This window comes from Rousettus aegyptiacus, unplaced genomic scaffold (genome assembly GCF_014176215.1).
Source record: "Rousettus aegyptiacus isolate mRouAeg1 unplaced genomic scaffold, mRouAeg1.p scaffold_m13_p_8, whole genome shotgun sequence".
Taxonomy (NCBI): domain Eukaryota; kingdom Metazoa; phylum Chordata; class Mammalia; order Chiroptera; family Pteropodidae; genus Rousettus; species Rousettus aegyptiacus.
Genome location: NW_023416311.1, coordinates 56,450,905 through 56,467,588, shown reverse-complemented (window position 1 = coordinate 56,467,588; position 16,684 = coordinate 56,450,905). Strand labels below are relative to the sequence as shown.

The 16,684-nt window shown below is 39.7% G+C and overlaps 1 long non-coding RNA gene across 4 annotated transcripts in view; it reads right to left on the bottom strand.

The window, feature by feature from the left end:
* LOC107520790 overlaps window positions 1-16,684 on the bottom strand; it is a 147,213-nt gene that overhangs the window by 127,462 nt on the left and 3,067 nt on the right. The window contains exons 1-2 of one of the 4 annotated variants that reach the window (XR_004952399.1): window positions 11,210-11,416; window positions 10,587-10,698 (exon numbers count right to left, since the gene is read on the bottom strand). This is a non-coding gene — a long non-coding RNA (uncharacterized LOC107520790). Of the gene's footprint in view, window positions 1-10,586; window positions 10,699-10,995; window positions 11,076-11,112; window positions 11,134-11,209; window positions 11,417-16,684 lie in introns of those variants that run through there. The other 3 variants (XR_001599407.2, XR_001599406.2, XR_004952398.1) reach the window with 3 other exon arrangements.

Below are 16,684 nucleotides of genomic sequence, written 5' to 3'. Positions count from 1 at the left end.
GTCGGACAGAGAAATATAAATACCATATGATTTCACTTATATGTGGAATCTAAGGAACAAAAAGAACATATTAATCAAAAACAGACTTACAAATATAGTGGACGATTTGGTGATGGACAGAGGGGAAGGGGTTTGGGGGACTGGGAGAATGGGATGAAGCGTTAAAGAAGTACAAATTAGTAGTTGATAGTTGGGCATGGGGATAGGGAGCACAGCAGAGGGAATGCAGTTAGCATTAATATGATGGCTAGGTGAAGGGTCAAGGGAGGGAGCAATTGGGGGAATCGTTTTATGAACTATATAGCTGTCTAACCAATGTACTGCATACTTGAAACTAATTTAAATAAATAAAATTTTTAATGGAAAAAAAAGAGGAGGAGGCAGTACATACATACAATGAACTACTACTCAGCCATAAAAAAAGAATAAAATCTTGTCATCTACAGCAATGTGGATGGACCTAGAGGATAGTATGCTGAGTGGAGTAAGTCAGACAGAGAAAGACAAATGCCACATGATTTCACTTACATATGGAATCTAAAGAACAAAATAAACAAAAAACACAGAAACAATCTCATAAATACAGAAAACATTTTGATGATTTCCAGATAGAAGGGGACTGGGGGAAGAGACTAAGAAGTACAAATTTGTAGTTACAAAACAGTTATGGAGATATAAAGTATAGCATAATGAATATAGTCGATAATATTATAATATCTATGTATGGTGTCAGATGAGTACTAGACTTATCAGAGTGATCACTTTGTAAGTTATATAAATGTCTAATCACAATGTTGCACATATGAAACTAATATCATATGCCAATTGTAATTAAAAATAAATTATTTTTAAAATTTTTAAATTAAAATCAAAATTAAAAAAGGAATACTAGTGCAAAATCAGTCTTATTCAGGCATGACTTAGTTATGGATATATGTGCATACCAATGATTTCATACACTACAAGCTTATGTATATAACCATTACTAAAGAGTTTTCAAATCTATTATCTCAGAAAAAAATTATCTGTTGTTACAGGTTGAATTGTGTGCCCTAAAAAGATATTGAATTCCTAATTCTCAGTAAGTGTGAATGTGACCTTATTTAGAAATACAATCTTTGCAAATGATCAAGTTAAAGTGAGGTCCTTAGGATGGGCTCTAATCCAATATGACTGGTATCCTTTTAAAAAAGTGACACTTGAACACAGAGCCAGACGTACACACAGAGAGGACACTGAAGATGGGGATCAGAGTGATACACCTACAATCCGAGGAACACTAAGGATTTCTAGCAAACCACCACAGGCTAAGAGAGAGGCATAAAATAAATTCTCCCCCTCATAGCCCTCAGAAGGAACCAACCCTGCCAACACCTTGATCTTGTACTTCTAGCCTCCAGAATTGGGAGACAATAAATTTCTGTTTCTCGAGCTACTTCATTTATGTTACTTTGTTACAGCAGCCCTGACAAAATAATATACTACTAAGGGAAATGATATTTTTTTTCCCTGAAAGTCACTAAAAATGAAAACATTTTGAAGACTGCAAATCAGGAATAAGAAAATTTCTTGTTATTCATTTTTCGATCTGGTAGCAAAGATGCTATTTAATAACTAGGCCAATCTAGTGCCCAAAAAATTCTTAGATATGAGTCATCCTTCATCCTATATAGTACCATTTACACACAGAATATCACATAATCAAACACTGGAGATTGTTGCCATCTTATAAATACTAGGACATGAGAATAACATGAAATTATTTAGATGTTCCTTTGTTTTCTAAGAGTGTTGTTCTATGAATTTTTATGTACCTGTGAGAATACAGTCTGACACATAATAAAATCAAAAGGTAGTACAATGAGTTACTTGATAAGGAGCAATGAAATCAGCATAGATCAGGAATGGGTTCTGGAGTGATACACTTCAAATCCTTGCTCTGTTATTCGTCAACTATGTGACTTGAAATAAACACTTAAACATGTTTGAGCTTCAATTTCATCAGTAAAATGGGAATTTTACATTTTACATGAATAAATTAAATACTACATGAGATGTGTTTAGCATATAATTATGATAATAGGGTTTTAATAGTTACATAAAAAGTAAAATTCCTAGATTAAGGGTTTTTTACACTTCTCTGGAATAGGACAAATAATTAGGCAAGCTTATATAAGAACAGAAGTCTTGGTCATATGTACTACATATAAAAATATTGCAGGACTTTAAAAAAGTTTAAACCATTTGTCAAAATTTAAAACACATTTAAACTTATTAATATTGGAACTGAAATACAAAATAGGATCTTGGTGACTTTTGGCTCTGTCATAAACATTGCCTGGAACGCAGCTTTCAAAGTTCTTACAATACCATTTCCTCAGTCTCTCAGATCACCAAGCCCTAGCCAGTCCAAAAAAAACTACCTTCACAACTTAGACTGACATAGGTTAACTCTACTAGGATGACATAATCCACTATAACTTCCTACCAGGTATTACTGATGTATTTTTTCTTCTTTTTAAATAGAAATCTTATGAATTTAAAACATTCGTCTTTAAAATATAACGAATTGAAAAGGGACTTCTTTTGAAATTGATATATTCGTTTTGAGAAATACGTAAATAATGTAAAACCCAGGTGATCACCAAAATTCAAAAAGACCTTGTTAAATCACACAAACACTCTCCACAAGATACAAATTATATTTCCACTGAAATTGCAATAGTACTTACAAACTAAAATTTTATCTACATCCACATACAAAGAAATAGAAGAAACTAAGTCTAAAATGACTGAAATTATTATAGAGAATGGTAGTATTTTTGTTAGCCTTTTTATGTAAACAGCTGTCTACATTGGTCCAACATATTGGGAAATGTATCAGTCCTACTTCTTGTGAGTCAAAATAGTAATTATTCTCAGCATCTTTTAATAAATTGTGATGAACTATAAAAACATGTTCAATGCTATAATAAATTCAATAATTTTAGCACAAAAGATAATGTGGGGTCAAGAGCAAACGAAGGGTTTTTTCCCTAAATATTTACAAAAACATGTTTTGCCTTCATAGTTAGTATAGCTCCTAAATTTAACTCAAATAGACTTTTAGCTGAGCTGTAAAAAGATTAACTTACTTCTTGCTAAATCACCAACATTACGGCCTCTTTCCCAAAAACATGGTTATATGATTTTTTTATTTACAGAGAGATAATTAGATTGGCATACTTAATTTAAACAAAATACTTCAGAGTATTAAGAAAAATTCTGAGATCTTATAGTTTTTTAAATATCAATAATATTGTAATAATTATGTATAGTGCTAAGTGGGTACCAGTCTAATCTGGGAGTATCACTTTGTAAATTATATAAATGTCTAACCACTATGCTATATGCCTGAAATTAATATAAAAGAGTATTGAATACCAACTCTAACTGAAAAGTAAATTTTAAAATAATTTTAAAATAAATCATTTCCCATACAAAAAAATAAAAATAAAAAACTGATTTAATGTTAGCAAATGCCATATTCTATTTATTCAAGATACTTATTAACAATAATATAATATCATTTTGACTGACCCCCAAATTATAATTCTAAGAGTTTTTCAAAAGGTAAAGAAGAGCAATGGAAAACCACATATATTTTCATATTCTTTTAAAGTCCTAATATAGTAATACTAGTAAATCACAAAAAATACATATCATTAAGAAAATATAATCTGTTAATTATTGTCAAAAGACCGTTATCAATCATTATCCCACAGAGGGCAAAGACTATGCCTTTATCTACCTCACACACCTTAAGCATGACTAGAACTCAATAAACAGGTGTTAACTATCACACCTCAAGAATAATAAGCACAACAGTAACATAATTCTCCTAAGAATTATGGGAAATAATCCTAATGAGCTGCGAATTCAAAACAGGCCATAAATAAGATTTTATGAAGTGTAAATCTAACATTTGCACTTTGGGGTAGAAGAAAATTCTACCTCTTTTACCCCCAAATACTGTGGTCACAACTGAAAAATGTTATTGGTTGTGTCAATAGAAAATGCATAGTCAATGTTAGTTTTGAAATAATCTCAACTTAGTCTATGAAGACAGTAAGAACCAAGCAGAAATAGTGCGGCTATTTAAGCACCTATAATTCTAGTAGTATTTCCTTTTACTGTATTCTGTTGTTGTTTCTGCAAACACCACATAACCTTTCTACAGAGAGCTATTATAACTAAGAAAGTGAGGTAACACGTGGGGACTATACATGGACTATAGATTCTTAAATCTCACCGGGCCTCTCTGGTTTTCACGTTGCTGGTTTGGTGATTAAGATTCTGTATTCTCACCACTATCATACAGATTCATACTGTGGTCAAGGAGGAAACAGGTTAATCAGGGGCTAGTTTTCTTTGCCCACAACTTTTCTCTTGAGTTTCACATACTTGCTAGAACAACATGGAAAAATTTAACCAGTACAGAAAATACTCTGTATTACTTATTACAGATGTTCACCAGAAAGAAATTCCAACTAGATAAGAATTACCTTTTGAAATACACACACACACACACACACACACACGCACGCACGCACACACACATGCGCGCACACATGGCCCTTTCCCTCCACTCCAGATAGAAATGCTATAGAAATGAAAGAAATCATACTTAGTGTGAGCAAATAAAGAGTTGGTTTAGACTAAACAAACGGGGTACCTAAATGCTGGTATGATAACAAGGGGTCTCTCCTCCCCAACCTAATATGCTAGGGAAATTTTTCTACAAGAAGCTGCTGAACACGTGAGATAATTGACCTTAAACAATTGGGGGAAAAAAATGTGATATCTGGTTTGCTTGTTAAAACACAACTACCTTGCGAATATTTATAGCATTGACAAAGCTATTCCTAGTAGCTTCATCTGCCCTAAAAAGAATGATTACAAGTTTCCACGTATTTACAGAAAGAAGTGAATAATTTTTTAAACCAATGTTTGGTCTTGAAGCAACATATTTAGGTGAGAATGATTTTACAATAAGGTATATAACTCCACCTCTACTTACATTGCTATTTTTTCATAGAAGAGGCATGACACTGTGAATATAATGACTTAAGCTTACACATCTCAATAAGAATGAATGAGTTTTGTTAGAGTAAAAACCTGAAAGAGAAGGTACATGCACGTAATTCTAAGTTGCCATTTTTAGAATGGAGTTTTTCTCCAAAGAGATTTTTTAAATGTGCTTCCACATTATTCTATCTGTGTTACTTTCATTTTAGTGCTCTGGTAAGTTGGCTGCTGAATAGAAAAATGAAACAAATTCATTTTCAAATAGAAAGTGGTTAATGATTTGACCATAGGATAAGCCACATAAAAAAGGAAGAAGTCCTGACTGCCAAAATATAACACAATTTAGATACACATATACATAAAAAGACACTTATGTTTGTGCCCGTCCCTATTTTTCTAGTCCAATTACCATGAAGAGATCGAAAAATTAACTGCAAGGTAAGATGTCTATTGAAAGCCTCATTATATCCAAACTATCATTCTTTTCAGGGAAGTCCAGAAAATACAGAAGGGAACCACAGGCTCTACAGGACACACCATGTTCTTCTAAAAGTAACTTTCAGGCTGACATGGCTCCAATGTTTCTCTCCACAGAAAAGACATTCTAAAAGAAAAACCTTTCCTGCATCCACAATCACAAAATCATACAAGCCTGGGGATAGATAGCCTTTAATCACAGTCTAGAGCGGCAGTCAGTAGCCAGTACCCAAAAGATGACAGGCAACGTGGACTGAAGAAAAAAGAGTGCTTGAATAGAAGTCAGAAAAACTTGAGTTTTATTCCCAGCTCTGTGATTTACTATAGGGTTTTGGGCAAGTTACTTAACCTCTCTGGGGCTCTGTTTTATGTTTGTCATGTTTTATTTTGTTTCATATGGAAAACAAGAGGTAATCAAAGAACTTTTTTAATTCTGGCTGGAAGACCAACAATAAACACATAGACCTACCCCCAACTTTACAGATGAAGACAGTGAAGTGGAGAAATATGCCCAGTCATCTAAAAAAACAAATAACTTGTAAAATTTTTAGACCATATTAAAAAATGTAAGTACAAGGCAAAAAAGATCATAATCATCGAATTTAGGATGATGATTATCTCTTCAGGAAGAGCTTCAATTGTACTGATAACATTTTATTTCCCAAATTGAGTCTGGAGCACATGGAGATACACACGCACCACACACACACACACACACACACACAATTCTTTTTGTCTGAAATACTTTCTAATCATTTTTTTTTAAGTAACCACCAAAACATTTCTCTGGAATTTTAAAAGTCAATGGAAATAGTGTGTGATTTCATTCTCCTGCTGAGCTTGAAAGGTAAATATCACTACTATGTCCCCTAACATAAGACAAAAGAGAGTGAAATAGGAGGTATATGTGTGTGTGTGTGTGTGTGTGTGTGTATAAAATCTCCAATCTGCCAGCTTAGTTAAATATAAGAAATGACACAAAACACAAAATGAACTGTATTATTAGTACCATGATTAACCCATATAAAAATACTCAGAGATATGTAATATTTTGTACTCTAAACAAGATAGTCAGATCACATCTGAGAGCCTAATATTCAATCATCAAGGGGTTTTGTTTGTTTGTTTTTTCTGAGACAAAAAGGAACTGCAGTGATTTACCTAAATAAAGTAAGCAAAGGTCTTTCTAAACGTCTACATGGAAACTACCTGTGAAAACTAAGTACCTCTGAAATCTCTGAAATTTTCCAACAAGAAAGTATAGGTCATTCAGCAAAATATATTTACTGTATACTTCTATAATAGCTATTTAATTGTTATCATTATGATGCAGATATATAATGGAAACAGATGTTTCTTTTTCCTTTCAGCAAAGCACAGGAAAAGCATAAACTTGCTGATAATGCATGGACTACTACCATAGCACAATAGAGGAAAAAAGACATTAGCACATGACAATATTAGTTTTTACTACACAACTAATTGCATAAAAAGTGTAACTTGAGATCCTTAAATCAATATAATTTTCAGCACTACAGAAGGGAAACAAATAGATGTGTATAACCAGCCTATTTCACATCTGCAGTTGGGAAAATACTTCTGAGAGACTAAGTATATGCAAAATGCTACCACTGCTTTCAGAACACAAGGACAAGACCGTTGTTCTGTTTTATCTGCTCATGTAAAGTGAATTAGAATGCTGCCTCTACAGAGAAATTTTTTTAAACAGTACCAGTATAAACTGGAAGAATGTTTCTGGAAAACTATTTGGCAATCAATATCAAGTACCTTAAAAAACAGCCTATACCCTCAGTCCAAGAAATTTCTATTCTAAAAATATATCATAAGAAAATAACCAGGGGAATGATTAAGATTCATTTAAAATGCTATTCATCATAACTTTATTTATGATGAAAGGTAAATTATATGTGTTAGTCTATGACCATGCTGCAGTGAATACGTCCAATATCATCTGAACTAAGAAGGTAAGCAGAGTCGGGCCTGGTTAGTACTTGGATGGGAGACCACCTAGGAAGACCGGGTGCTGTAGGCATAAAAACAAATAATAAAACTATACAAAGTAAATAAAATAAAAATAAAATAAAATATAAATATATATGTTAAACCATTATAGTCAATATTAATGACTTTAATAATAATTTTAATTATATAGAAAAATTTTCATTGTATAATGCCAATTGAAAAAAAGCGGGCTAATCTTATATATTATATATTTATAAATATATGATATATAGATAACATAAATGCTTGAAGAAAGGATTAAAGAAAATACACAAAATGTCATTTTTAACTTTTGAAAATTCTGTTATGAGCAGATACTACTTTTTTAATCAGAAAAAGTTATCTTTTCTTTAAACATTTAAACAATTCCATTTCTATGCTCTGATACTCTCTGTCCTTGTCCAAAGTTTCTAAAAATTCTTTGGGTCAAATAATCCTATAAATATTTTAGGTAAATTGACTTAAAGTTATATTGACATGTTATTTGATTCTAAAATCTGGCATAGAAAGAAATAATGTGTCAATACATAAACACATTATTTTTCCTGGGTTAAACAAGATCCTTACAAATTAGAGAAAATGTTTATGGGACAAACATTATAAATGCTATTAATATGATGTGTTTTAAGTCATCGTGTCAAGGAAATTTTTCAATTAAAAATATTTCTAAAGCAAATAAAGTAGACTATTAATTGCTCTCCCAGTATGCCAATAAAAAGTTTGACATAGCTTTCGTAGGACTCCTACTTTCATGATTGTATTTTTACAAGAAGGAGCTGATTTGTCTTAGGCTATTACTGTCTATTACTTCTAGAAGTCTTAAGGAAAGGTGGGAAGCAGCAAATTCTGGCAATCTGCCTAAAGAGAAATCAATGAAACAAATTAATCCTTCGCAGGCTACAATGACACAGTAATCCATCATTCAGAGCTGCTTTTATATACCAAATCAGAGAGCAGAGGAAAGAGCCCTGGGGGACATCACAGACAACAACTTACACCAACACTGGGAAAATACTGAGAAATCAGTTTATTTAAAGAGGATAGATTTCAGTTGATTGCCTATTTCGTCAAATAAAGATTTTTTCTTTCACAGTGCAGTAAACCCAAGGCCCAACGACTATATCTTCAGAATTCAGTACCATATATGCTGGCTGACATCAATAGGGGATGCGTGTTTTTAAATAATTAGCATCATTAATCAGTATGAACAAATATCTGGCTAGAGTAATATTACTTTTTCTATTAAACTTCCGGGTATTAAATACATTCCTTGTTTTCAGTACGGGACTAACTGTAAATTTATCTACGAATGTAGAACTGACCAATTCCTGGTAAACCGTATTTAAGGTATTTTTTCACACATAAAATGTAATTGTTTAAGATATGTATAACTTCCTAAGTATTGTGTTAAGTTTGAAGACTTGAAAATTTTTAATTTCATCTCTTGTGGAATAAATTTCAACAAGCCAATCAAATTATAAATAAAAACTTCTTTTAAAATGATAAATAGTTGTTCGGCTTATAATATAGTTGACAGTGCTGAAAGATAAATTTAAATGTGATTTCTTTTTTAAAAATAAACTTATAAGCAATATATTCACACTGAGTATATTTATACATATACAAAAACATATGCATCTAAATTTATTCATGCTTATGTAGAAATTCATGTGCCTGAATATGTCTTACTACAGTAATGTATTCTGAGTGGAAGTATATTCCCTAGATGAAAACTAATGACAAAAACAATAAAGTCACAGTGTATTACTTCTGTTAAATGCACGCATCATTTTCATAGTTAAATGTGAAAAATTAGTGAAAGAAATAAACAAAACCTGTCACAATGGTCCCTGAAATCTTAAAACTTCGAAAATCTAATCACAGACCCAGAACAGAAAAAGAAGGTTAAATAAATGCTAACTAGTCAATTTTTGAGTGGCATCGTCGATTCTGAGGTCCATGGCCATATGATTACAATTCATGGCCATGCTGATGCATTTTTAATTCAATGCATGGATCTAGTATTTATTGATTTAATAAGGTTAGGGATATTACATTGTTGCTACTACTGATGAACTGTCAGCAGTTTAATCTAGTGAAATCTTACCGAGAAATATATATTTTAGGGGAGAGAAAGGAAGACAATAGCTATATAAATGTAATCCCTTCACTATCCATGACAGTGGCAAAAGCAAGGCCCCTTTTTTCCCCAGACTCCTTTGGGCTCCAAACATTTCCTTTTACTAAAGATGTTGGCCACCAACTGATTGAGGTGACAATGAAGAGACTACAGCAAAGTCCTATAGGTACACCTTCAAAACACCATCCATGGCATCATTAGTATGCAGACAGACAGAAAAGGGAGAATATTCACTTACTCAAAAGCACTTCTGCCAAAACACAACCAAAGGAGAGAGGCTTTAAAGGCTATATCAAAGTAAGGAAGTATTATAGGATCCAGGATCAGAAAAAGGGAGAAAAAAATCCACCTGAATTTGCCGAAACAAACACTTGGGTACTGTAAGAAAGCTTGCTGCTGTGCTACCCTGCTTGTGGGCTTATTTCCCCAACTTGGACACCTGGGAAGCATGTTGTGTTCCAGCTTTTCACTGACTTTGAAGAAACGGATAATCTAAGAAGCAGTGCTGCTGCTGGGGTCAGTAAAACTATGCTAATTGGTGAACCTAATTGCTTCAAGCAGTCCTGCCTCTAAACAGGGAGAGCACAGTTGATGGAGTCAGTCTGTTCCTAATAAAATGAAGAAGCACTGAATTAAATTCCCAAGGAAGGCACTATAAAAGTTTCCACAGTGTAACCAAATGACTTCACCTATGCTATTACCCCTAAGATGACATCTTTGAAAGAAAGCAGGCCCGAGTCAGGCTCCATATTCATAAATTGGCTGAGCTTAGGCCAGTGAATCTGGATTGATTTAAAAAGGCTTTTTCATCTTTCCAATCAAATGAAGTCATTGTTAATTAGATGCTTTCTGTTAACAATGTCACTCTTCTCCACATTACCTGCTCACACTTGCAGCGCCTCTAGTGCAACATCTGGAACACCAGTTCTACTGCAATCAGTCCTCACAAGTTTGGCTGGAAGGTGGTGGTATTTCCGTTTCCCAATCCCTGTCTGAAGGAAGATAGGATTCAGTCTACTGGTGGCAAGATACATACCAACCCTCTAATTTGAGATATTATAAAACAATCTCTAGGAAAACTCTTGAGATATGGTCTCCCCAAGTCTTTTTTATTAACTACACAGCAGTTTCTCTGTTGTTCCCGCTCTGTAGATGGATGTTTTCAAAAATGCAGAAGGCCAGAGTCAGTTCACTTTCCAGCTTCTCAAGACCAAGCTCCTCCTTAGGAGGTTTGAGGTCTCCCAGCCCTGCCCCAGGCCTTGCTCCAGACCCCTCTTGGCCCAACACACCTGGAGAGGACGAGCTAGCTGCCCAAGGCAGGGCAAACTGATAGGCAGCCCCGGAGAGAGCAAGGCTCAGGGCGCTCTAGCCAGAGAGGGGAGAGAGGCGTACTGAGGAAGACGCACAAAAGATTCTCTTTCGACGGTGGATCTGTGAGCCTTACAATGTCGGGCGGAGGCCGACTCACACTTCCTCCCCGCCAATTCCTAAAGGCATTTGCACCTCCTACACAAACCGCCAGCTCCGACCGAGGGCGAGGCCCCGGGGTTCGGGGAACGTGCGCCACCCCCCGGTCGGGCCTGGCTTCTTTCTTGAATCTTTCCGGGAGCAGGCCCGGGACTTTGTCCTTCTGGTTCCTCGCAGGGTGTGGGCCTTCCGCGCCAGCGAGAGCACGGCTCCTGCAGTCAGACGAGGTCCCGGCGCGACGATCCCGCGGCCCGACCCCTCACTGCGCGGGCGCCACACTTGAGCCGAGAGCCCGCAGGCGGCCCCGGCGGCGAGGCTCCGCGCCCGGATGTGGGCCTCGCTTCCGGGAGCTGCTCCCGCCGGCGTCGCGCGCGGTTCTCAGGCCTCGAGGGAAGGAGTGGGAAGGGCCCCGGGGACCCCACGAGGGCCCCTGACTCGTGGCGTGCAGAATTCTTTCGCAAGAGCGCGTCCTTGTGGGGTGAGGAATGTCAGGAGAAACACAAGCGTATGGAGAAAAGGTGCCTCTTGGCGGCCCCCGGGACCCGCAGCATGGAGGATCACGCTCATCCGAGGGCTCAGGCTGACAGTGTCGGTCAAAGGCACCTCAGGACCCCGGCGACCGGAAGGTGGCAGGCCTTCAGCAAAGCCTCGGGAACCTGCTGCCAGGTCATGGACTTCGTCCCAGGCAGGGAACTGCTGAACGGGAGTCGCGCGCCAGAGCATGGACCCGGACCCGGGTCCCTTTCCCTGACGGAGGCGCCCCAGGACGCGACCACGGCCTTGGAGTCCCCCTGGCTGGGGCTGCGGAGGAGTCAGAGGGCTCCACGGCTAAGCGACAGTTAGTCTTGATTCCTAGACTTCGCAGAGGGCAGAACCACACTAAATAAGGTTAGACGGTGAGGGTGGAAGGACAAAACCACACCGAGACGGGCTGACTCTGCCAGTTGGGCCTCTTAATTGCGTTTCTTCAAGCCCTTGACCCCAGAGCTTCGTCCTGTGATAACGTACGCCTTCTCCGCAAGAGGATTTGGGGAAATTAAGTTTCTTGGGACTCTTTCATCCTTGTTAGGTGGACTCAGGGACGAGGGCAGAGAATAGCTGCAGCCAAAGCACCTGTAATCTCTCAATACAATAAAATACGGACAGTGATTGGGTTCATTTTTCCTTCCGTTTCTAGAGCTCAAACCTGAAGCATTAAGTCTATCCTCCAAAGTGTAAAACAGAACACTCGCAAAACCGGTCAGGGCCACCACTGCCCGTGCCTGCAGAAGGTTCCCCTTTACAAACAGAAACGGCGATCGAATTTTTTTTTTTTTTTTCATTTTAGTGCTTGTGTGACCCTCAGTTGGGAGCTTGCGCGTTGTAATACAGTCCTTTGACCCTCTGGAGACCAAACTAGAACTGAGTAAAGGGAAATGAGGCGAGAGAAAGGGAAAGTGCTGATAACTAGTGGACGGAAGTCTGGGTGGGTGGTTCGCAGTGCTGCTCTGAGCAGAGGTGGGACCCCGCTCCAGCACTGGTAAATCCCAGGACGCCCTGCCCCAGGGTTCTGGGGTGACAGGCAAAAATACGATCACCTGCTCAGGGCTCCTGGTCTCTAGCTCAGTTTCGGAAACACACACACACACACACACACACACACACACACAATGGTGCGTGCCCTTCCTGGCGCTGGAGTTCCTCTGAGATTGTCCTGTCAGTGGAACCCCAGCGAGTTGCCGCCGAGCTCGGCCACTTGACCATTTCGCTCACCCTGGGTAAGGGGCAGCTCTAGCCCAGGAGGGAGGGCAGACGGAGGCGCCTGCTGTGTGGGGACCCAGCTCGGCGCACGAGAAGGGCTGACAGAGTGACAGAGCCCTGGGAAGGGCGGTGTTCTCCCTGGCTCGGGGCTCCTCCCCATCATTCAGTCCGGGTCACCTGTTGTCCCGAGCTCGCCCGGGTCCTCTTACCGCCCCGCTCTCCGCTACCACGCGACAACCCCCTGCCAGCCTGAGCTGCACGCCCCGGTGACTCTAGGGTTCCCCGGTTCCGCAGAAGCGCAGCTTTTCCTGCCTCCAGATCCTCCTCCTATCCTCCCACCGAGCAATGACTCGCAGTGTTTGGGGTGGTTGGTGTTCTTTTTAAAAGTATATCAAAGGATCATTGCCGTCTTCCCGTCAAGTCATTACGCCTTTATCCCCATCAATTAACCACACCTCAGAGGGCTGCTATTAAGAGCTAAATTGAGCTGCAAAAGTAGATATCCCGTTTCAAGCAGATGTTGTCATCTCCCGCTGAGATGAGCAGCGGGCGGGACCCGACCCGCAGCTTCCGCAACTGCCGCAGCCGCGCTGGACCAGGCTAAGGACTCGGGGCCGCGGAGCTGGAAGGGAGGTTCCCGCCGGATACCGCTGATGCTCCAGGAACCCAGAAGAGTGCGGAAAGCCCTAGCTCTCGGACCTCAAGTACTGTGTACGTCAAGGGGAAGTATCTCCAGAGTTGTGCCAGGAAATACGCCTAGAACGAGCCGTGCGTTTTTGCGCAGAGGAGTGGAGAGTGTTCGCAAAGCCCCAGCTCCCCGCCAGTGACCCAGAAGTGAAGGGGGAGGTGGCTGAGAGGGGAGTGAGGGGTGAAGAGGGCACAGCCGTGATTTTTTTCTGGCAGCCCTCCACCGGCACACCCCTCTTCCTCTTCCCGCCACTCCAGCCATCTCCTTCCCTGGTACCTGGCCCCCAGAACCCGAGAACCTCTAGTAGAGGAAGGTTCTGTGCTGTGGGGTGCCGGATATAGAGCTAGGGAACCGGGGATAGAAACGTGGCGTTTAAGACAAAGGGGATCCACTAGGGACTGCCGCGGCCTTTCGCCCAGATGTGTCTTCCCGTTCTCTCCCGCCCCCATCACTCCCGAGGACTTAGGGCATGGCTGTTGCACTCAGCTAGGAGACCTTGGAGAGCTGTGGGAGGGAGGGAGCAAGGGGACGAGCCCCTCGCTGCAGTTACAGGGCTTTCCTCCCGACAGTGGCCACAAATTTAGCCAAGGCTAAAGGAGATTAATTTCCCACCATAATCCAATTAAAAGATTTCTGAAGTAATCTTTTGCGAAAATGAAAAAAAAAAAGTGCGCGGCTAAAGAGGGGACTGGTTTTGATGACAGTGATTTATCGCCTGGGCACAGCATGCGCCAGCCGCTGGCTCCCCTACACACGCGATTTGACCAGAGCATCCCGTCAGTGCCTCCAGTCCAAACCTTAGCCTTTCTGAAAGACAGCCATCCATCACGCCAACCGGGGCAGGAAAGAATGTGCAAGGGACTGGGGTTGCTTACAAGCACCACAGACTTTTTTAAGTGCTATTAGATTTATGGTCTCTTTTTCGACGCCCATCCAGAGTAATTAGCACATATGTTCTAAATAGATGATAGTTTTGTGAGCAATAAAGCAATTACCCATCGTTGGAGCTGACAGTTCCTCCAACTAAACTCCAACCAGCAGCTAATTGGAAAAGTCATTTCAGCTCCATTGTCTGCAATTAGTCCTGCTAAACTACTACACCCCAACTAGCTGGTTTGAGGTTAATTTATTCAGTGTTGTATTTGCACTGACGAGCCATTTCCACAAAGGGACTTGTCTTTTGCCCCTCCAGATTATGCCCTGGGATTAGAGGAGCAGGTGAGATATTCAAGGGCCATGATGGTTCCCAAGAGGAAGGAGTGCCTCAGCTTCAAGGTCAATGTCCAGTTCCTAAATATTGCTGACAAAGAAAGCCATTGTTTTTCCTTCTGGGCAGTAACTAAAAGAAACTGTTCCACTCAGTGTACCAAAACCTTAGGGGTTTTTTTTTTTTTTTTTAAGTCAGCATAGAAGAGGTGACTGGGTTCTGAGAGCACCTTTCCTCCTGCATACTCAGTCCCGACCCCAAGGCATCTAACCGTCCCTAAAGGATAAACATAGATTCGAACCAGCCCAAACAGAAAAATTCTGAGCCTTCAGCTGGGAGAAGTAGCCTCCAATTCTTGGAGTGGTTCGGGGAAGGTCAGTAGCCCTGTTTCTGCCTTCGGCCTCTCTAAGAACAAGGTCACTTCCCCACTTAAAACGGGTTTCTCTGTGATTTTTTTCTTTGCTTTTTTTCTTCTTTCTTTAACTTTTTTTTTCTTTTTTCTAAAGTTAAGTCAAACAGGTCCAAAATTTGTGCATATTGAGTGGGGAAAAAATGTGTTAAACATTGGTTTGATGCCCCATCAGAGCTTCCAAATATCCATCGGCTGGGATTCTTCTACTTAATTTAATCTTTATTGGACAGGGCAGCTCCTACGCGCCTATTCACCAGGAAACCCCTGGAAACGATCCGTTGGGGTTCAGAATGGAGGGCGGGAAGGAGAGGAGTTAAAGAGGGATTAATCCTCTCCCACCCAACCTCGAACTTTGGAACAGCAAACTCTGGCAGGCCAGGGGTAAGAGGGGAGGGGGCTCAAGGTCCCAGCTCTGACAGCCCAGGGTCTCTTCAATCTGGAGCTGGGGGTGGGAAAGCTGGCAGGTTAAGATGGGAACTTGTAGCCCTGGTAACCAAGTATTCCCTTAAAGGAATTTACAGCTAAGTGACCCAGGCACTGGGAGCAATGCAAATTTTACTTAGAAGAACATAGGACTGGGGGTTGGGAGAACTTCTTAGGAGATGAAGCCCAGTGTTTACAGTCCTAGAAATCAAATGTCCTTTTCTGGATAGCCATTAACAACCTGAGGGCTGTTTCTCCCTTTTTAAGTAAATATAACAAACGGCTAAGGAAGACAACTTTGATAGTATTTTAGTCAGCATACGAGACTCAGTAAAATACTTCAAATTTCAAAACACATTGTAATCAATTGCTCAGCTTCATAGATTTGGAAATATGAATCTATAGCAAGAAAAACTTTTAAATCGCCTAATGTCAGATTCTTGTTTTCCACTTATTGTGTTTTAACCAATTTAATTCCAAGAAAGACCAAAAAGAAAAAATACTCATGAGAAATTGAAAGTAATAGTCTCATCTTACCCCATCACCTCCCACCTGCCACACAATCTCTACCCTCTGAAGAGAAATCTTCCTGTCAGTGTGGCTTCCAGTTAAAAGAAGATGTCTTCACTAAAAGGCTTTTCATCATGTTCTCAGTTATTTGCTTTTTTTCAGGACTTAAATGCGACATTCCAGAGAGTGAGAGCAAGACAAAGTTGAAGGAAGAGTCCACGGAAAGCATCACCTAGACTTAGTAGAGAATCCTAACGTGGGCGCATTTGCATATCTATATGTAAGGACAAATAACCCACCCACTCAACCCTCCCCAATATATGGGAAACATTTACATATACATCCATGCACACTGAAAAATTTGTGCAAGCTCTAAGCACTTGTGTGCAAAGATGTCCTGTGCAAGCTCAGTTAGCTATCCACAAACACACGTATTCACTTCTGGAGTAAAGGCATTTTCGTTGCTCCCATAGTTTCTTTCCATTAAGAGTGATTAGAAGATGTCTATTCAAAGTTGCTGATCCAGAGAGA